General features: G+C 39.5%; 1 pseudogene; it reads left to right on the top strand.

Moving 5' to 3' along the window:
* Positions 1 to 10,727: 10,727 nt before the first annotated feature.
* Positions 10,728 to 10,827, top strand: LOC113242419 (U6 spliceosomal RNA; annotated as a pseudogene).
* Positions 10,828 to 12,977: the final 2,150 nt, after the last annotated feature.

Raw genomic sequence — 12,977 nt, 5'->3', positions numbered from 1 at the left:
GTTTATGTGCTGGAAGAGACAACGCCACAGCAGAGCAAGCCTCAGCCGAGCACGAGGACGCTGGCGTCCGTCACACCCTCGTCTCTGTGCGAGATAGCCTGGGGCGAGCCACAGCCGTTTTCTGTACATCACTTTTTCCACGTGGAAAAGCACAGTGACACTCCGCACCTCGATCCGCTCTCACCGACATTGGGTGCGTACCTCCTGCGCGCTCTGGGTCACAGGAAAAACCCGCACCCTGTCAGCACTCTGGATTTCCATTTGTGATGTGAGCCGTGGGTTTGTTGGAGTATTTATTTAGTATTTCTATTTATTTTTGGTATTATTAGATTATGTTCTGGAAACTTTTCCATGCATCATGGAGAGAGGCTTCTCTGTGGGTAATCTGAATTGGTAATCATTTCCACCAGGAGCAGAGAAGCTGCGTTGCTTTTCGCTGCTCTGTTAAGTTCCAGGAGCTCTTTCATAAGTCTCTGTATTGTTTGCTGTTGCAGCGCAGGCTCTACTCAAGCCAAATTTCACCGACAGCATGGCCTCTGACAATAGAACCGGGTAATGCAGGGAGAGGGAAGTGAAGAGTTTTTAACAGCTCTTTAGACAATATGTGGGCCAGTAAAGAGAATATAGATGACAAAACAGAGAAATTTCGTAAAATTGTGTAGTTTGCTCTTCAGCTTTTAGGAAGACTCCATGGTTCACAGGCTTGAATTTTTGCAACGTCTAATAGGATGGAAAAATGATAATCTGATTATTTAGGAAGAGCGGAGAGCAGGGCGATTGCTACCAATTGTTTCTTCAAATTAAACTTAATCGGATAAGTCTGACCTTGGCATTTAAATTGGAATAAATAACAATGTGGTAAGTCTTCAGATGGACTTCAGAGACCGTCCTTCTGATTAGCTCTATGGCATGCAGACTTCTCCCTTTGGCAGAAAACCGAGTACTGGAATTCTGAGGTCCCAGATGATCAACGGCAGGTGGCTAATGATGATTCATTTTCAATTCCAATTTAACCGTTAATTAAAGTAGGTATCCTTGACGGAACGTTGAGTGCCAGAAAAGCTCAAAAAGAAAACGTGATACACCATCTTCCTGAACAGCCCCTGCCGGCTTCCATGATCACCTTTCTATCTGCTGCTCCTGGTAGCTATAGTAACTAGCATTTAAGACACAAACACAAAAATCCAAGTCCCAGGCTGATGCAAGAGCTCTCAAACGGCTTCGTTCCGTGTCTAAGATTTCCCTGCCTGCTCTTGCCTCATATTTCATGTCCAAAGCCTCGAGTGACTAACTGACTGCTTGGGGATGTGCAGGCTGAAGGGGAAAGGGTAGGATGGAGACCCCCTGCCCTTTCAGAGAAAAAAACAATAGAGATGCCCCGTGTGGTTAGGGAGGCTCAGCCCCCTCCGTGCTCTGCTGGGAAAGAACGAGGCTTGTCTGTGACAGCTGTCGCATTGTTGTGGACAGTGCTTCTCCAGGGCCCTCCGGGAGCGTGGATGGGATCAGCCCCGCGGTGCCCAGCCACAGACTCACCGTAACCTTGCTTGGGCGTAGGAGGGTGGGAGGGGTCGGTTCCAAGTCTAGCCCAAAAAAGGACAGATGATTTTTCAAGTGTTGGATTCAAAGCAAAGGAAGAGGAAGGGAGCGGAGTGGGAGAGGGAAGCTAAGCTAGAATGAACACTCTGAGCTTTTCTGGAAAGCAAATTGGGCCAGTGATTTTTATTTAGACGTCAATACGCATTTTGGTTTATTTCATCTATTTTTGTAGCAGCTATGGGCAATGTGTTTAAATGGGAAAGCGGTAAATAGAAACCCTTCCGTTCAGGTTACTTACATTTTCAGCGTGAAGAGATGGCTGACAAGCTGTATCGAAGGCTGGCCTCCTGTGCCAAAGTACACTTTTCTGGCATTCCAGTAATTAAGAAAAACGAGGGCACCGCCCACACAGGGGAAATTGCAGACCCCAAAGTATCCCTTTTGGAAGGCTACATGTGACATTACATTGCAGGGACATTAGCCTTGCTTGGAACAGTTTTACACACAGAAACTCTTCACTGAACGATAACCTGGTAATTCCCAAGCCTTTCTTTAAAGGGAGCTTAATATTTTGATTGGCAAATGTGCCCGGGGAAGTATTACATTAATAATACTTGCTTTTTACACAGTTCCTTTCTTCATGTAGTCAAAATGCTTTATGCTGGATCAGATTCACAAATTGAAAGGAGAATGAACACACTTGAGCTTTTATGACTCACTCTGTCAAAAGAATACTCTTAAGAAACACAAAAGTAAAGCCCTGATTCATGCCCGAGGGAAAGGCTAAATGACGAATGGCTTGAGAAACATAGAGAAAGTTGCAATGTATGTAAGGTAATAATCCATTAATCAGATATGGGGAAAATATGCAATATTTCTTTGTTAATAAAGATGATAACTGTTAATCGGGCCTTGGACCTACCAAATCAGGTTGGACATATATCCCATGACCTGGGGATAAAAAATGTTAAAAATTATAGCCTATAACACAAGTGCTCCACTTTCTCAGGCCCCTGGGACTTAACCACATCTGTTGGGTGAGCTCTCTGACACTGCTAAGTGGAGAAATGGCTTGTGGAAAACAGTTCTAGAACTTTCCTGTTTATTTGAAGCGATGCGTATGACCTGAAGTCCTGAAAAGCTCATTTACTCATTTAGTTCCATGGTCAGTGCCCATGTAAGGGGTAGGCAAGGCGAGGGAACCAGGAGTCCCATCCTGTTTATCTTCTCTGACTTTTTATGCGAAGCCAAAAAGAAAAAGCAGCAGCAGTGAAAGAGGTATGCCGTTGGAAATGCTTTCATTTCAGTCAATTGGCCGACAAATCTAATGTGATTTCTGAATGTAACGGGACAGACGCCATTTACTGTCGCCATTAACAAAAAAAAGGGCTATGTCTTATTGATTGCTAGAGCTAAGCGTTGTGCTGATAAATCCACAGTTGACATTATTTATAAGGCATTATCCCCTGAGCAGTCCAGACATTCACTGCGAGGGACACGGGGAACCAAATCCCGGGTTTCAGTCACAAGTGACTTTGTAAGGTTGCTTGCCTGGCTTTTTGAAAGCTTCGATCAAAAACACAGCAACCTTCTAAGTAAAAGTATGGTGTAAGGAAGTGGTCCAGCTTCATTCTTTTGCATGTCGCTGTCCAGTTTTCCCAACACCATTTGTTGAAGAGACTTTTTCCTATTGGATATTCTCTGGGGCTTTGTTGAAGATTAATTGATCATATAGCTGTGGGTTCATTTTTGGGTTTTCTATTCTGTTCTATTGATCTATATGTCTATATTTTTGTGTCAGTACCATACTGTTTTGATCACTACAGTTTTGTAAGATAACCTTTTGTAAGAAGTCCAGAATTGTGATGCCTCCAGCTATGCTGTTCTTTTTCAAGGCTGTTTTGGCTATTCAGGGTCTTTTGTGGATCTGTAAAAATTTTGAGATTTTTTGTTCTAGTTCTATGAAAAATGCTGTTGGTATTTTGATAGGGGTTGCATTAAATGTGTAGATTGCTTTGGGTAGTATAGACATTTTAACAATATTTGTTCCTCCGATCCATGAGCATAGAATGTCTTTCCATTTCTTTGTGTCATCTTCAATTTCTTTCATAAGTATTTCACAGTTTTTAGAGTACCTGTTTGGTTAGGTTTATTCCTAGGTATCTTATTGTTTTAGGTGCAATTGTAAATGAGATTGCTTTCTTAATTTCTCTTTCTGCTGCTGCATTATTGATGTATAGAAATGCAACAGATTTCTGTATGTTGATTCTGTATCCTGGGACTTCACTGAATTTGTGTATAAGTTCTAGCAGTTTTTTGGTGGAGTCTTTTGGGTTTTCTATATAGAGTATCATCTGCAAATGGTGAAAGTTTGAGTCCTTCCATGCCGATTTGGATGCTTTTTATTTCTTTTTGTTGTCTGATTGCTGAGGCTAGGAGTTCCACTTTCTCACACCAAACACACAAATAAATTCAAAATGGATGAAAGACCTAAATGTGAGGCATGAAACTATCAAAATTGTAGAGGAGAATGCAGGTAGTAACCTCTTTGACATCAGCCATAGCAACTTCTTTCTAGATACGTCTCCCGAGGCAAGGGAAACAAAAGCAAAAATAAAGTATTGGGACTTCTGCATAAATAAAAAGCTTCTGCATAGCAAGGGAAACAATCAACAAAACTAAAAGGTAACCTGTGAAATGGAAGAGGATATTTGCAAATGACATTTCTGAAAAAGGGTTAGTATCCAAAATCTATAAAGAACTTATCAAACTCAAAAACGAATAATACAATTAAAAAATCAGCAGAAGGGGCGCCTGGGTGGTACAGTGGTTAAGCGTCTGCCTTCGGCTCAGGGCGTGATCCTGGTGTTCTGGGATCGAGCCCCACATCAGGCTCCTCTGCTATGAGCCTGCTTCTTCCTCTCCCACTCCCCTGCTTGTGTTCCCTCTCTCAATGGCTGTCTCTATCTCTGTCAAATAAATAAATAAAAATCTAAAAAAAAAAATCAGCAGAAGACATGAATAGAATTTTTGCAAAGAAGACATACAAATGGCTAACAGATACATGAAACAATGCTCCACATCACTGTTCGTCAGGGAAATACAAATCAAAACTACAATGAGATACCACCTCACACCTGTCAGAGTGGCTAAAATCAACAACACAAGAAACAACAGGTGTTGGCGAGGCTGTAGAGAAAAGGGAACCCTCTTGCACTGTTGGTGGGAATGCAAACTGGTGCAACCACTCTGGAAAACAGTATGGAGGTTCCTCAAAAACTTAAAAATATAGAACTACCCTATGACCCAGCAATTACACAACTAGGTATTTACCCAGTGAATACAAAAATACTAATTTGAAGGGATACATGCACCCCAAAACTTATAGCAGCACTATACACACACACACACACACACACACACACACACACACATTTTATCAATTGTTGGTCTTCTGATTTTTCCACAATTGAGAAAGAACCATGAGTAATGCAAATAAAAGGCATGTCAGAGGTGGACATTCCTATATTCATTCCTTCTACAGATACTTGCTGTATGTGACTGTGTCAAGAGCAGAGCCAGGGGCGCCTGGGTGGCACAGTGGTTAAGCGTCTGCCTTCAGCTCAGGGCGTGATCCTGGCGTTATGGGATCGAGCCCCACATCAGGCTCTTCCGCTATGAGCCTGCTTCTTCCTCTCCCACTCCCCCTGCTTGTGTTCCCTCTCTCGCTGGCTGTCTCTATCTCTGTTGAATAAATAAATAAAATCTTTAAAAAAAAAAAAAAAAAGAGCAGAGCCAGACTTGCCCCCAGTCTATGTAGGGTGGAATTGGGGGCTGGGAAAGTGTTGAGGCAGGGTGGGACACCAGAATCACTTCCAAAAAAGAGGTAGTGCTTGAATTGAATCTTGTATGGGAGAGTGGGTTAGAGAGAGGGGTGTGGGGAGGGAAGAAGTGCCCAGTAAACACAACACACCTAGAGCTTGCAAGGTACTTTTCAGTTGCTTACTCTCGAACATGAGAAGCCAGAGATTGCCACACTCTCAGGAAAGCTCCTAACATGAAAATCAAAGATTCAACCCCAAACAAACAAACAAACAAACAAACAAAAAAAGACAGTACTTTGAGGAAATAAAAATAATGTAAGAACTCTTCTAAAGAAGTCATTATTAATGACTATAGAAATTAGGAAGATATAGGGGCGCCTGGGTGGCTCAGTCAGTTAGGCAGCTGCCTTCAGCTTGGGTCATGATCTCAGGGTCCTGGGATAGAGCCCCACATGCTCAGGTGGGAACTTGCTCTTTTGTCTCCCTCTGCTGCTCCCCCTTCTTATGTTCTGTCTCTCTCAAATAAATAAATAAAGTCTTTTAAAAAATTAGGGAAGATATACCCATGAAACAAGAACAGAATGCTATAAAAAATTGAAGAACAAACAAACAAAAAGCTTTTGGAAATAAAAATCTTTAAAGCAAGATCAAGGTAGTTGAGATGTAGAGGAAAACTAAGGAAATAAAGTAATCTGCCTTTTAAGATGGACAAAACTGAAGCCTATTACTATGTTATAGATTTTTTTTGTCTTCATAAAAGTCTAAACACTAGAATTATTTCTAATACCCCAGAGAACTATGAGAGCACTGATGATCCCCCAAGGATGAGGGAGTGCTGAGGAGAAGTAAAAGATTTTATTTCTGTTTCTCAGGCTAGAGAGGAAAATTGCTGTCTCTCATCCTGTGAGTTCTTGGTCAGAAAACCATGTGGCAAAAGGTGACAGGATTCTGTGTGTCATCTGTTAAAGAATAATTTTTACACAAAGATAAAATAATGACTCTCATACAAATATAAAATACACACGTGAAAAGTATTTTTTTCTAATACTGAGGGAACCAGCCAGATATTATAATTGGTTGAGAAGAGAACTCAAAGTACCACACCCTTTGTAGTGAGGAAAGGAAAGCTGAAATAACTTTGAAGGACAAAACTCGGCAAGTGAATTTTATTTGCCTTAGTTTTTAATACCTGAGTCTGAAAAGAAGCTAGGGAATGTATTAAAAATCTTAGTAATATGTGCTCAGTTTTGAGCTTTTTTCGCTTTTCTCTTTGTTTACTGATTGATGACTTTGCCTACGACATGAAGGGTTATTCTTTACTTTAAGAATAATCCGCCTAGACAGCAAAACTTCTGTGCTTTAGAACAATGTTCTGTGCTTCGTGTTGACATTAATATAACTTTTATTATTTAAGTGCCTCCCTTCAAAGATTCCTCACTTATGATAGAGCTATGGCCCTTTTTAATTGTGTTAGTTTGTGTTTATTTTTAAATACTTTATTGCTACTTTGGTTAAATAGGTAACCAAGGGCTCTATCACAAGCACCCACCAGCTCGTCTTAACTGAATATCCAAAGCTTCTCTGGTAACTTTTTTAACTTCTGTGCTTCCCAGAAAACGGGCTGGCCCTTGAAGAATTCTTCTTCAGCTCCTTCCTTTTACATCCTGATTTCTATTTTTTTCTGGTTCCACACAGCTCCTTTCAGGGACCCAACACCAGGATGTATTCTTCCAATTGCCCAAGGTATTGCCTAACCAAGCGAAACCAATGCTGAAGATTTTCCCTTCCCCTAACTCCTCTATCAAAACCCACCTGCCCTGGGCTTCCTTCCCTAGAGTTCCTGTTATCTCTTAATCTGATGAACTCTTCTATGGTTAGGAATTAATAATGTCCTTTCCTAGATATCACTTGCATTTTTTTTAAAGATTTTTATTTATTTATTCGACAGAGATAGAGACAGCCAGCGAGAGAGGGAACACAAGCAGGGGGAGTGGGAGAGGAAGAAGCAGGCTCATAGCGGAGGAGTCCGATGTGGGGCTCGATCCCATAACACCGGGATCACGCCCCGAGCCGAAGGCAGATGCTTTAACCGCTGTGCCACCCAGGCGCCCCTCATTTGCATTTTAGCAGAAGAAAACACTAAGATGTATTTAAATACTATATTTAAATGCTAGATGTATTTAAATTTTTGCTCTACCTGCATCAGCAGACATGATTTATTCCTAGACTTAAGAAGCTTATATTTTATTAAATTAAGTCAATGTGGTAAGTGCTATAGTAAAGTTGTATATAAAAAGTCCCAGAAGCGCTCACCTTTATGTTCAAATGATTTTTAAGAAGGGTGTCAAGATGATTGAATGGGAAAAAGAATAGTCTTTTCAACAAATGGTACTGGGACAACTGAATAGTTACATGTTAAGAACAAAAAAACAAAAACAAAAAAAACCAAAGTTGGGCCTCTCTCACACACCATATGCAGAAAGTAACTGAAAATGTACCAAAGATCTAAATGAAAGAGTTAACTAGAAAACTCAGAAGAAAGCATTAGAATAAGCCTTCATTACTTGGGTTAAGCAATGGTTTCCTAGCTACAATACCCCAAGCATAAGCAACCAAATTAAAAATAAATAAGTCGATCTTCATCAAAATTATTAAAAACTTCTGGCTTCAAAGAACACCAGCAAGAAAGTGAAAACAGCACACAGAATAGAAGCAAATATTTGCAAATCAAATATATGATAAGAGACTAATATCCAGAATATGTAGACTCCAGAATAGAAATTTTTCCTAAGAAGACATACAAATGGCTAATAAGCATATAAAAAGATATTCAACTTCCTTAATCGTTAGAGAAATGCAAATCAAAATCACAACGAGATACTTCATCATGCAAATTAGGGTGGTATAATTAAAAGGACAGACAATAACAACTGTTGAGAAGGGTGTAGAAAAATTGAAACCATACACTGCTGGTGAGAATGTAAAATGGTAACAGCACTTTGAAAAACACTTTGGTAGTTCCTCGAAATGTTAAACATAGAGTTAGGACCCTGACATTGCACTCCTGGGTCTATACCCAAGAGAATTGAAAACATCTCCATATAAGAACTTGTACATGAATGTTCATACCAGCTTGTTCATAATAGCCAAAAAGTGGAAACAACCTACATGTCTATCAATTGATGAATAAACAAAATGTCGCATATCTGTGTAGTGGAATATTATTTGACCATAAAAAGGAATGGCATACTGATAGATGCTGCAACATGAATAAACCGTAAAAATATTATACTAAGTGAAAGAAGTCAGTCACAAAAGTATAATGCATGATTCTGTTTACATAAAATATCCAGAACAGGCAAAACCATAGAGACAGAAGTAGATGAGTGGTTCGCCACTCTCAGGAGCTGAGAGGAGTGAGGGAGTGACTGCTAATGGATACAGGGCTTCTTCTACGGGTGATGAAATGTTCAGAAATCAGATTGTGGTGATGGCTGCATAACTCAGAATATTCTAGAAGCCACTGAACTGTATGCTTTAAATGAGTGAATTTTATGGTTTGTGAAATGTATCTCAATATATCTCAATATATCTGTATATGAAAAAGTCCCAGGAATGTGGAGTAAATTTGAAGAGAAGGGAAATCTTTATGAAGACAATGACTTTTGACCTATGCATTAAAGGGAGAGGAGTAGTTTTCTGCATAAAGTAAAAGGACTTTTCAGCCAAAGAGAAAAGTAAGGGACTGTAAACTGCATGGTACAGTTGACCCTTGAACAATAGTGGTTTGAACTGTGTGGGTCCTCTTATACCTGGACTTTTCAATAAGTACAGTACAGAACTGTAAAGGTGTTTTCTCTTCCTTATGGTTTTCTTAATAACATTTTCTTTTGCCTACCTTTATTGTAAAAATACAGTATATAATACATATAACATAAATAAAATGTGTTTATTGACTGTTATCAGTAAGGTTTCAGTAGACTATTAATAGTTAAGTTTTGGGGGAGTCAAAAGTTATGCATGGATTTTCAACAGCTCAGGGGTCAGTGCCCTAACCCCCGCCATGTTGTTCAAGGGTCAACTAAAAGGTTTGTGGGAAGTAAGATTAGAAAGGAGGGTGTGTCCCTGGGTGGCTCAGTTGGTGAAGCCTCCGACTCCTGGTTTTGGCTCAGGTCATGATCTCAGGGTCATGAGATCAAGCCCCATGTCTGGCTCCACACTCAGTGAGGAGTCTGCTTGAGATTCTCTCCCTCTCCCTCTGCCCCTCCAGCGCATGCTCTCTCTCTCTCTCTCTAATAAATAAATAAATCTTAAAAAAAAAAAAAAAAAAGGGAAGGAGGGCCTGGATTAGCCAGTCTCAGCAGGAAAGAGAAGGAGTGACCAAAAGGGGTAATTAAAGAGAATGTGTTGAAGAGATTGACCACAGAGGTGTGTGTGTGTGGACAGAGATAAAAGAATCCAAAGGGGGTGATGAAGCTCACCTCAGACCAGCAGGAAGTTGTTATAGTCCCTAAGCCCAAGGGTCCCGTGGAGGGGAAAATGACCAGAACTTGGTGAGAGCCACAGTGATAGGAAAGAATCAAATTGATTTGGATGCTAGGGAGAGGAACACAGCCAGTGCCAAACCGTAGAGGAAAGAAGCCCAAGGGCGGGGCAGGGGTGGAATACTGTGCTTGCTGTCTTTCCCACCCTCCAGTCTCCTGCCAGCTGACCCACAAGGCGGAGCACAGAACCTGTTGACAGGGTGCATACAGGTCAGCCTCCTGGGGTGGAGAGCCGGGCCAAGTGTGAGGAGTGAGTCTGGAGAGCAGGCAGCTCAGGGCCAGATCATAAAAGACTTGTGCGCCTTGCCAAGCAGTCTGGACTTTGTCCTGGAGACAGGAGGAAACCATAAAAAGGTTTGAGTAGAGAAGTGACTGCAATGTGATCGTTTAGACGGGGAGAGCCTAAAACTGGTTCTCAAAGTGTGGTACCCAGGCCAGCAGCATCCGCATCACTGGGAACTTGTCAGAAATGCAAACTCTTGGGTCCCCTCACTAAATTATGGGACTGGGACCCAGCAATCTGTGTTTTAATAAGCATCTTCAGGTGTGATTCTGATGTGTGCCAAAGTTGGAGAACCACTGGCCTAGAACACTATTCCTGAGTCACGTGCTCAGCAGAATTACTGGAAAAAATATATATGTGTAGTAGATATGCATAGAAATAGTCTGGAGGGTTATACTTCAAAATATTAATAATTCTTACCTCTAGGTGGTAAAATTACATGGGTTTTGCTTTCTTCTTTTATTTGTATTTTTAATGAATTTTCATAATGCACATGCCTTTTGAGATAAGAAATATAAGTTATTTAAAAGAGAAGGCAGTGCTCACTTTGGCAGCTTACACTAAAATTAGAACGACACAGAGATTAGCGCCGCCCTTGCACGAGGAAGACATGCAAATTCATCAAATGTTCCATATTTTTGAAAAATAATTAAAAAACAGAAGACAGAAAATTTAATGAAAATGTGTTATTACTTAAACACAATTTTAAAAATACATATATATAACTAAATTATTGTAAACAAAGTTAAAAGAGATGTCAAGCTGAGAATTTGTAAATTGTATGACAGTAGGTTAAAAAAAAAAGAATATCCCAATATAAAAGTTGGCTAAACCATTGTCCAAAAAAGAAGAAATATGAATAAGCATGTGAATTTTTAAAAATGTAGATATGAATTTTAAAAAATTAACATTGCCAATAATTGAAGAAATGAAAAACTAAAACAAGGCACACTTTTTGCTTATCTGATTGGCAAAGATGGAGTAATCCAGAGTTTTGCAAGAGTGTGGAAAATGAATATTTTATCATGGTTTCAATAAGAATATAAAGAGTTACAAAATTCTTAAATGGAAATTTCAAAATATCTTCTGAAAGCCTTAAAATACAGTTTTTGATCAGATAGGAATTTTTCCTGAGAATGTAATCAGATAATTGTCCATAGTGTATGTTTACTTAATAAACATTGAAAAGATGCTTAACTGTACTACTAATCTGAGAAACTCGATTGAAAACAATAAGTTGTATTTCATCCATGACACTGTCAAAGCTTAACATTTTTTCCAAAGTCAAGCATTGTCAAGGTTCTAAAAATACAGATATGTATCATTGATTGGAAGATAACGAGGCATATCTTTGGAAGGCAAATTGGACACCATCTATTAAAAAAAACACTATGCTTACTCCGACCCAATGACTGTACCTTTGGTGTCTAACCTAGAGAAAAAGACACATCCACAAAGAGAGAGAAATACCCACAAACATGTTCACATACTATTTGTAACAGACCCCCCCCCAAAAGAGGAAGAGCAGCCTAAATTTCCAAACATAAGGAACAGATAAGTAAGAGATAGTAACATCATAATAGAAAGGAATGAATTAGATTTCTGTAGAACTGCACAGGAACAGATTATCAAAAATGTTACTGAATGAAAAAGCAAACTATGGAATGATACATGCAGAACAATACTGTTTGTGTAAAACAACATAAGACTTTACTAAATGTCTTTAATACATATATGGTATATGTGTATTATGTGTAAAAATGGATTACTCATCATAGTTATTTTCTCTGCTGAGAAAGGACGGGACCAATTTAGAAGACAGTCATCAAAGGGAGTTTTCATTTTCCTTGAAACAGTCTCATCTCTCTCTTTTTTAAGAAGAACATTCATATACTTTAAAAATATTTGTATACATGGAAAAGCTGGGATAATGTGTTGAAACATTAATAGTAATCAATTTGGGGTAGTGGGAAATGGGTATTAGTTTCTGCTTTTTATGTTTTATTTATTAAAAACTCAAGCTTTTCCCCAAAAGAGATGTATATAAAGAATCTTTACCATAGCTTTGTTGAAGAAGAAGAGGAAGAAGGAAGAAGAGGAGGAGGGAGAGGAGGAGAAGAAGAAAGAAAGAAGGGTGAAAGGAAGGAAGGAAGGAAGGAAGGGAGGGAGGAAGGGAGGAAGGGAAGGAAAAAAGAGAAAAAAAATCTGACAGGCTCTATAGCATATGATTCTGGCTGCTAGGGGTTGGGGGAAGGAGGGACGTGTCGGAAGAGCACAGAGGATTTTTAGGGCAGTGAAACCACGCTGTATGGTATTTTCATAGCGGCTATGTGTCATGTTATATGTGTTCAAACCCACAGCACGTATGACACCAAGTGTGAATCCTAATGTAAACTCGGGACTTCGGGTGATAATGACGTGTCAGTGTAGGTTCACCAATTGTAACGAATGTACCGCTCCGGTGAGGGATGTGGATAATGGGGAGGCTGTGCATGTGTGGGGGCAAGGGGTATATGGGATATCTCTGTACCTTCCTCTCGGTTTTGCTGTGAACCTAAAACAACGCTAAAAAAATAAAGTATTAAAAAAAAACAACTTAAAAGTTACAACATAGAGGGTTGATGAAATTATGGTGTACTGAAGAAGAAAGGTATGATATAGCCTTCCTTTGGTAGAAGAAACTATCATTAAAAACAATAAAAATATGAAGACATTTTTATAGGAAAGTATAAGATTAAAGTTTTTAAAAAGGCAGGTGCAAACAGAATTAATGTTAGGAATCCATTCTAT

The sequence above is a fragment of the Ursus arctos genome, unplaced genomic scaffold (assembly GCF_023065955.2).
Source record: "Ursus arctos isolate Adak ecotype North America unplaced genomic scaffold, UrsArc2.0 scaffold_25, whole genome shotgun sequence".
Taxonomy (NCBI): domain Eukaryota; kingdom Metazoa; phylum Chordata; class Mammalia; order Carnivora; family Ursidae; genus Ursus; species Ursus arctos.
Note: the sequence above shows the minus strand (reverse complement) of the source record. Positions and strands in the feature narration are given on the sequence as shown.